Genomic DNA, 10,613 nt, shown 5'->3' with positions numbered 1-10,613 from the left:
TGGGACTCCCCATTGGTGGTCCATGGGGAAGTATGGTGTGAAGGAGCGAGGGCACCATGGTGAAGGTGAGGCGGGCGTCATCCAGTTTTAAAGGAGAGGGTCCAGCGAGAAATGTCCTGCTATGATGGAAAACCAAGCAGGAATGAGAGAGTCTGGCCAAAAAAAGGAAGGTTGTGTTGTGGGGTTTTTGTGTTACACCTGCCGGTTGAAGATAACACGATGAATAGTCTGGACAACCACATTTCTCGCCTACATAATCTAAATTTGGGAGTGCCCGGACTATCTTGAATTTTAGGGAGTGTGTTGGGCACCCGTTTGATGTCCGAACACGCTCGGGCGTATGAGGAAGAAATGATCTTACCCGCAAGGTTTGGGTATGGGTGCAGCCACCCCATACCCTTACCCGTCCCCTCTGAGCTTACCCATCACCCTTACCCATACCCGCTAATGGGTACAATTTTTTCCCATACCTATTACCCGATAGGGTAGATGGGTACCCATGGGTTAAATTACCCATGTTTGCAAAGCATCAGTTTGAAAAACTCATAGTCATAAAAAACAACATATAATTATAATCCATAAAAAACAATAGATTATAACAACAACTCACACTTTTAAACAACAAGACATCATAAACAACAACATATTTAATAAACAACATCACTTTCTCGTAACAACAATACATCAAAACATCATCACACAGTCATATATTTTGAGCTCACAAATTCATCACAAAAGTGTAGAGATAATTTTGAGTTCATATAGATTTTATACGGGTACATGGGTACGCGGGTATGGGTTATATGATCCCATACCCGTACCCACTCTACCCGATGGGTTTAGCATTTCCCTATTTATATACCCATGGACAATATTTTATCCCATACCCTTACTCTAATAGGGTTTTACCCATAGGGTACGTGGGTATTGGATACCCATTTCCATCCCTACCTTGATACCACCTTAGCCATTAGTTTTATTTATTTATACACATTTTAGCCCATAGCAACGCACGTGCACTCTACTAGTATGATCTAAAATGGCAGTGCCACAGTATGTTGCACTATCATTATCAACTTTGCATCTTTTGGCATCAATATTATGAATATGTGTATCACTATGATTGAGATTCAATAAACCATTAACATTGGGTGTATGACCATAGAAGGTTTATTCATGTAAACAGAATAACAATTATTCTCTGTCTTAAATGAATAACCGTATTGCAATAAATATGATCATATCAATACTAATCCCTAAAGTATACTATATGATCATATCAATACTAATAACCGTATTCTCTGTCTTAAATGAATAAACGTAAACACCAAATAACATTTATTTAGGTTCAATACTAATCCCTAAAGTATACAGAGTGTGCGATGATGATCATATCAATCTTGGAACCACTTCCAACACACGTCGTCACTTCACCCTCGACTAGTCTCTGTTTATTCTGCAACTCATGTTTTGAGTTACTAATCTTAGCAACCGAACATGTATCAAATACCCAGGGGTTACTACGAGCACTAGTAAGTTACACATCAATAACATGTATATCAAATATACCTTTGTTCACTTTGCCATCCTTCTTATCCGGAAAATATTTGGGGTAGTTTCACTTCCACTGACCAGTTCCTTTGCAGTAGAAGTACTCAGTTTCAGGCTTAGGTCCAGCTTGGGGCTTGTTCATGGGAGTGACAACTTGCTTGCCATTCTTCTTGAAGTTCCCTTTCTTTCCCTTTGCCCTTTTCTTGAAACTAGTAGTCTTGTTTAATCATCAACACTTGATGCTTTTTCTTGATTTCTACCTTCGTCGATTTTAGCATCATGAAGAGCTCGAGAATCGTTTTTGTCATCCCTTGCATATTATAGTTCATCACGAACTTCCAGTAACTTGGTGATAGTGACTAGAGAACTCTGTCAATCACTATCTTATCTAGAAGATTAACTCCCAGTTGATTCAAGTGATTGTAGTACTCAGACATTCTGAGCTCATGCTTACTGGTTAAGCTATTCTCCTCCATCTTGTAGGCGAAGTACTTGTCAGAGGTCTCATACCTCTCGACACGGGCATGAGCTTGAAATACCAATTTCAGCTCTTGGAACATCTCATATGCTCAATGGCGTTCAAAAAATTTTTCAAGTCCCGGTTCTAAGCGGTAAATCATGATGCAATAAACTATCAAGTAGTCATCATATCGAGCTGGACAAACATTCATAACAGCTGCATTTGCTCCTGCAATAGGTCTGTCACCTAGCAGTGCATCAAGGACATAATTCTTATGTGCAGCAATGAGGACAATCCTCAGATCACGGACCCAGTCTGCATCATTGCTACTATCATATTTCAACCTAGTATTCTCTAGGAAAATATCAAAAAACATAGGGGAGCTACAACGCGGGCTATTGATCTACAAAATAATTTGCAAATACTATCAGGACTAAGTTCATGATAAATTAAAGTTCAATTAATAATATTACTTAAGAACTCCCAATTAGATTGATATCCCTCAAGTCATCTAAATGATACGTGATCCAAATCAACTAAACAATGTCCGATCATCACGTGAGATGGAGTAGTCATCAATGGTGAACATATCTATGTTGATCATATCTACTATATGATTCACGTTTGACCTTTTGGTCTCCAGTGTTTCGAGGCCATGTCTGTACATGCTAGGCTCGTCAAGTTTAACCCGAGTATTCCGCATGTGCAAACTAGCTTGCACCTGTTGTATTTGAATGTAGAGCTTATCATACCCGATCATCACGTGGTGTCTCAGCACGAAGCACTTTCGCAACAGTGCATACTCGGGGAGACCACTTATACCTTGAAATTTGGTTAAGGGATCATCTTGTAATGCTACCGCCGTACTAAGAAAAATAAGATGCTTAAAGATAAACATCACATGCAATCAAAATGTGTGACATGATATGGCCATCATCATCTTGTGCTTTTGATCTCCATCACCAAAGCAACGTCATGATCTCCATCGTCACCGGCTTGACACATTGATCTCCATCGTAGCGTCATGGTCATCTTGCCAACTATTGCTTCTACGACAATCGCTACCGCTTAGTGATAAAGTAAAGCAATTACATGGCGTTTGTATTTCATACAATAAAGCAACAACCATATGGCTCCTGCCAGTTATCGATAACTTTTAGAAGACATGATCATCTCATACAATAACATATATCACATCATGTCTTGACCATATCACATCACAGCATGCCCTACAAAAACAAGTTGGACGTCCTCTACTTTCTTGTTGCAAGTTTTAAGTGGCTGCTACGGGCTTCTAGCATGAACCGTACTTACCTACGACACAAAAACCACAACGGTGATTTATCAAGTTTGTTGTTTTAACCTTCGCAAGGACCATCCGCAGTCAAATTCGGTTCAACTAAAGTTGGAGAAATAGACACCTTTATGGAAAACTAGTTGCATGTCTGTTGGTGGAACCGGTCTCATGAACGTGGTCATGTAAGGTTGGTCCGGACCGCTTCATCCAACAATACCACCGAATCAAAATAAGACATTGGTGGTAAGTAGTATGACGATCACTGCCCATAACTCTTTGTGTTCTACTCATGCATATCATCTATGCATAGACCTGACTCGGATGCCACTATTGGGAAACGTAGCATGCAATTTAAAAAAAACCTACGCTCACGCAAGATCTATCTAGGAGATGCATATCAACGAGAGGGGAGGACTGTGTCCACACACCCACATAGACCGAAAGCGGAAGCGTTAGCTTAACGTGGTTGATGTAGTTGAACGTCTTCTCGATTCAACCGATCAAGTACCAAACGTACGGCACCTCCGAGTTCTGCACATGTTCAGCTCGATGACGTCCCTCGAACTCTTGATCCAGTAGAGGTACGAAGGAGTAGATGAGTTCTGTCAGCACGACGGGCGTGGTGATGGTGATGGTGATGTGATCCGTGTAGGGCTTTGCCTAAGCACCACAACAATATGATCGGAGGAGTAAATGATGGAGGGGGGCGCCGCACATGGCTAAGAAACAATTGATGTGTGTAGAGGTCCCCCCCCCGCCCTCGTATATAAAGGAGGAGAGTGGAGGAGGGCCGACCTAGGGCGCACCCAAGTGGGGGGAGTCCTACTAGGACTCCAAGTCCAATTCGTACCCGCTTCCTTTTACCGGACAGGGAAAGGGGAAAGGAGATGGAGAAGGAAAAGGAAAGGGGGGGCGCCCCCTTCACCACTCCAACTCAGATCCCTTCCTTATGGGGGGTGCGCCAGCCCCTTGTGGGCTGGTGTGCTTCCCTCCCTAGGCCCATGTGGCCCATAACATTCCCCGAGGGGTTCCGATAACCCCTCAGTACTCCGATAAATTCCCAAAACACTCCGGAACCATTCCGGTGTCCGAATACCACCTTCCAGTATATCAATCTTTACCTCTTGACCATTTCGATATTCCTCATCATGTCCATGATCTCATCCGGGACTCCTAACAACCTTCGGTCACAAAAACACAAAACTCATATAATACATTCCTCATCGAACGTTAAACATGCGGACCCTACGGGTTTGACAACTATGTAGACATGACCGAGACACCTCTCCGGTCAATAACCAATAGCAGAACCTAGATGCTCATATTGGTTCCCACATATTCTATGAAGATCTTTATCGGTCGAACCGCAATGTCAACATACGTTATTCCCTTTGTCATCGGTATGTTACTTGCCCGAGATTCGATCGTTGGTATCTTCATACCTAGTTCAATCTCATTACAGGCAAGTATCTTTAATCATTCTGTAGTGCATCATCCCGTAATTAACTCATTAGTCACATTTCTTGCAAGGCTTCATATGATGTGCATTACCAAGAGGGCCCAGAGATACCTCTTTGATACTCGGAGTGACAAATCCTAATATCAATCTATGAAAACCCAACAAACACATTCGGAGATACTTGTAGAGCATCTTTATAATCACCCAGTTACATTGTGATGTTTGATAGCACACAAGGTATTCCTCAAGTGTCCGGGAGTTTCATAATCTCATAGTCGGAGGAATATGCATTTGACATGAAGAAAGCAGTAGCAATAAAACTGAATGATCATTATGCTAAGCTAACAGATGGGTCTTGTCAATCACATCATTCCACTAATGATGTGATCCCGTTCATCAAATGACAACTCATGTCCATGGCTAGGAAATTTAACCATCTTTGATCAACGAGCTAGTCTAGTAGAGGCATACTAGGGACACGGTGTTTTGTCTATGTATTCAGACATGTATCAAGTTTCCGGTTAATACAATTCTAGCATGAATAATAAACATTTATCATGAATAAGGAAATATAAAATAACAACTTTATTACTGCCTCTAGGGTATATTTCCTTCAGGTGCCGCACACCCTATGTGCTTTACCGATGAAGTAATGCAACACCAATATTCAGAAGGGTTTAAACCTGTGAACATCGAGCAGTACGATGGAACGACGGACCCTCCTGTATGGATTGAAGATTTTCTTCTCCACATTCACATGGCTCGCGGAGATGACTGATAACCTGCAAATATAGGGGATCGCAACAGTTTTCGAGGGTAGTGTATTCAACCAAATTTATTGATTCGACACAAGGGGAGACAAAGAATATTCTCAAGTATTAGCAGTTGAGTTGTCAATTCAACCACACCTGGATAACTTAGTATCTGTAGCAAAGTATTTAGTAGCAAAGTAGTATGGAAGTAACAGTAACAGTAGCAGTTTTGTAGCAAGGGTAACAGTAGCAACAACAAAGTAACTAAGCAAAGCACAATATGTGAAAAGCTCGTAGGCATTGGATCAGTGATGGATAATTATGTCAGATGCGATTCCTCATGTAATAGTTATAACATAGGGTGACACAGAACTAGCTCCAATTCATCAATGTAATGTAGGCATGTATTCCGAAAATAGTAAAACGCGATGAATCCTTCTTCTCTTATTTTTTTCTCCGCGAAAGCAAATATATGGAGTTAGAGTTGAGGTCGGCGGACGTCCAGTGGGCCCATGAGGCAGGGGTGTGCCCTAGGGGATGGGGCGCGCCCCCCACCCTCGTGACTAGGGTGTGGGCCCCCTGACGCTAATGCTTTCGCCAGTATGTTTTATTAATTCTAAAAAGTTGCTCCGTGGATTTGCAGGTCATTCCGGGAACTTTTATTTGTGCACAAAAATAACACCATGGCAGTTCTGCTGAAAACAGCGTCAGTCCGGGTTAGTTCCATTCAAATCATGCAAGTTAGAGTCCAAAACAAGGGCAAAAGTGTTTGGAAAAGTAGATACGACGAAGACGTATCAACTCCCCCAAGCTTAAACCTTTACTTGTCCTCAAGCAATTCAGTTGATAAACTGAAAGTGATAAAGAAAAACTTTTACAAACTCTGTGTGCTCTTGTTGTTGTAAATATGTAAAGCCAACATTCAAGTTTTCAGAAAAGATTATGAACTAACCATATTCACAATAACACTTAGGTCTCATATTTACTCATATCAATGGCAATCAACTAGCGAGCAATAATAATAAATGTTGGATGACAACACTTTCTCAAAACAATCATAATATGATATAACAAGATGGTATCTCGCTAGCCCTTTCTGAGACCGCAAAACATAAATGCAGAGCACCTTTAAAGATCAAGGACTGACTAAACATTGTAATTCATGGTAAAAGAGATCTAGTCATAGTCATACCCAATATAAACTAATAGTAATGCATGCAAATGACAACAGTGCTCTCCAGTGGGTGCTTTTTAATAAGAGGGTGATGACTCAACATAAAAGTAAATAGATAGGCCCTTCGCAGAGGGAAGCAGGGATTTGTAGAGGTGTCAGAGCTCGATATTAAAACAGAGATAATAGCACTTTGAGCGGTATACTTTCACTGTCAACATAACAACTATGAGATCTCGATATCTTCCATGCTACACATATTATAGGCGGTTCCCAAACAGGATGGTAAAGTTTTATACTCCCCCTCCACCAACAATCATCAATCCATGGCTTGCCCGAAACAACGGGTGGCTCCAACTAACAACAATCTTGGGGGAGTTTTGTTTAATTATTTTGATTTGATTTGAGCATGGGACTGGGCATCCCGGTGACCAGCCATTTTCTCGTGAATGAGGAGCGGAGTCCACTCCTCTTGAGAATAACCCGCCTAGCATGGAAGATACATACAACCCTAGTTGATACATGAGTTGTTTGAGCATACAAAATAGTATTTCATTTGGAGGTTTGGAGTTTGGCACATACAAATTTACTTGGAACGGCAGGTAGATACCGCATATAGGAAGGTATGGTGGACTCATATGGAATAACTTTGGGGTTTATGGAGTTTTGGATGCACAAGCAGTATTCGCGCTTAGTACAAGTGAAGGCTAGAAAGAGACTGGGAAGCGACCAACTGAGAAAGCGACAACAATCATGAACATGCATTAAAATTAATAAACACTGAGTGCAAGCATGAGTAGGATATAATCCACCATGAACATAAATATCGTGAAGACTATGTTGATTCTTTTTCAACTACATGCGTGAACATGTGCCAAGTCGAGTCACTCAATTCATTCATAGGAGGATACCACCCTATCATACCACGTCACAACCATTTTAATAGCATGTTGGCACGCAAGGTAAACCATTATAACTCATAGCTGATTAAGCATGGCATAGGCAACTACAATCTCTAATTGTCATTGCAAACATGTTTATTCATAATAGGCTGAATCAGGAACGATTAGCTAATCATATTTATAAAAACAAGAGAGGTCGAGTTCATACCAGCTCATCTTATCCCGATCATTTCGTCATAAATCATCATTATCGCCTTTCACTTGCACGACCGAACGGTGTGGATAATAATAATAGTGCACGTGCATTGGACTAAGCTGGAACCTGCAGGCATTCATTTCAAGAGAGAAGACAAGGTAATATGGGCTCTTGCTTAAGGTAAATCAATTAAGCATATGAGAGCCACTTAGACATTTTCATTTTGGTCTTCTCCTCTCGACCCCCAAAGGAAAGAAAAGAAATAAAACTATTTACACGGGAAAGCTCCCAACAAGCAAAAGAAGAACGAGAAATATTTTTGAGTTTTTCTTTTAATTATTACTACTACAACATAGAAATTAAACTAACTAATATTTTTGGTTTTTTCTTAAGGTTTATCTAACACACAAGAAGAAAGCAAGAAAATAAAATAAACTAACATGGATAGGGCAATGAAAGAGTATGAGCACCGACATTAGAATGAGTGTGTGAACATGAATGTAAAGTCGGTGAGGAATACGTACTCCCTCAAGCTTAGGCTTTTGGCCTAAGTTGGTCTATGCCCATGGGTCAGAGCTACTCCCTCCGGTGTACTGAGATGCATCACCTGGGTACCACTGGCTGGCAAACACCTCCGGTTTCCACTGATAACAGGACGATCGATAAGGGTCAAGTTGTGGTTCCAAATCAGGCTCTGGGCTGATGTCTGGCCTCCGTATGCACGAACGGCCTCCGGCAAGACGAGAAACGTGCCTGAAGATAAATCAAAAAAAGAAGATGCATGCAGGATAATAGTTTCATTGTGTTTCTTATGAAATGTTAGATTATATTTAAGCATATTCTCATCATTTGTAACAATAAACTCATGTGCTACCATGCTCTTATAATCTAGAAAAGTAGGGGGCAGCTGTTTTTCTTCTTCCTCATAGTGCCTAATAGGTATCTTGAAGTGTTTAGCGAGGCGTGAAGCATAGATACCTCCAAAAAGGGGCCCCTTGTATGGTTTAGGCTTAATCGTCTAGCAATAATAGCACCCATATTAAAAGTGTTATCACGAAATAAAGCATGGAACAAAATGATAATATCAGGAATACTAAGGTTTCCACAGTTTCTGCGACTAATCAAGCATCGACTAGCAAATATTGCAAAGTAGCATAAGACAGGAGAATGTATGCTAGTTATTCGTGCATCGGAAACTTTCCTTGTTTGCCATATAGTGATAGTGTCAATAAATCCTTCCACATCTTTATGATGTGATTCCTCTAAGCTGCCCCCGAAGGGTATCTTGCAAACTGTGCAAAATTCATATAGTGACATCTCCCTACCAATATCATATAATTTAAACTCTACTGAAGGAGGTGAATTCTTTGGATAAAAGTAGAAATTTTGCATGAAAGTATTGGTGAGATACTATTAAAGTTGGTTGTGGAGAAAGTCGGTGAGGCTCGCATTATCAACCAAGGAATAGAAATCATCATATATCATGGCTGCTCTCAAGAAATCATCACAAGGCCATTCACACAGCCGTACTTCCGCCACACGAGTAAGATTACATTTGGGCTTTTCATTCTCCTTAGATTGTTTATCCTTATAACCTTGGCTAGAAGAGCCCCTCAAGAAGAATCTCTTCATCATTTTCTGAAAATATCTGAAATTTTTAGTGACTCAAAATAAAAGTGAAACAAACTCAATATAATTGATAGCAGCTACTCCCACAAATGCTTAGAGCCTCTATCATGCATTAGAATTACTTGGGACCTCATAAATTTAACATGCAAGCTCAAGAACAGGGTCACCTAAGCAGTAAGAATTTGCAACGAATAAAGCACTAGAACAAAAACTAATTGGATCATTGGAGGAATCACATACCAAAGAACAATCCCCCAAAGCAGTTTTGTGAATGGAGCTTTGAGCAAGGAGATCGAAAATGGCAGCAAAACGAGCTAGGACTCGTGCTTGAGCTAGATAGTGATTTTGTTGGGAGGAAGAAGAAGTGTGTGGGTGCAGGAATAAGTGGAGGGGAGCCACCATGGGCCCACGAGGCAGGGGGTGGACCCTGTAGGGGTGGGCGCGCCCTGGACCCTCGTGGCCAGGTGCTTGCTCCCCTTGCTGTGTTCTCAGTGCCAGATATTCTCAAATATTCCAGAAAAAATCATATTAAATTGGCATAGCATTTGGAGAACTTTTATTTTCGTGATATTTTTTATTGCATAGGTAATTCAGAAAATAGACATAATATACTATTTCTACTTTATTTATTATAAGTAACAGAAAGTAAAGAGAAGGTACAGAAGGTTGTGCCTTCTAACTTCATCCATCTCATGCTCATCAAAAGGAATCCACTAACAAGGTTGATCAAGTCTTGTTAACAAACTCATTCCGAATCACATAAAAACGGAGAAATTTCGAAGTGACACTAGGTTACCTCAACGGGGATATGAACATGCCCAATAATAAGAATATCATACTTTTTCTTTGTAGTAGGAAGAGGAAATTCAAAACCTCCAATAATTATTGATGGAATTTTCCCAATAGAATTTATGCTGTGAACTTGAGGTTGTTTCGTCGGAAAGTGAACCGTATGCTCATTACCATTAACATGAAAGGTGACATTGCCTTTGTGGCAATCAATAACAGCACCTCCAGTATTTAAAAAGGGTCTACCAAGGATAATCGACATACTGTCGTCCTCAGGAATATCAAGAATGACAAAGTCTGTTAAGATAGTAACATTCGCAACAACAACAGGCACGTCCTCACAAATACTGACAGGTATAGTAGTTGATTTATCAGCCATTTGCAAAGATATCTCAGTAGGTGTCAAC

The sequence above is a fragment of the Triticum aestivum genome, chromosome 3B (assembly GCF_018294505.1).
Source record: "Triticum aestivum cultivar Chinese Spring chromosome 3B, IWGSC CS RefSeq v2.1, whole genome shotgun sequence".
NCBI classification, from domain to species: Eukaryota; Viridiplantae; Streptophyta; class Magnoliopsida; order Poales; family Poaceae; genus Triticum; species Triticum aestivum.
Note: the sequence above shows the minus strand (reverse complement) of the source record.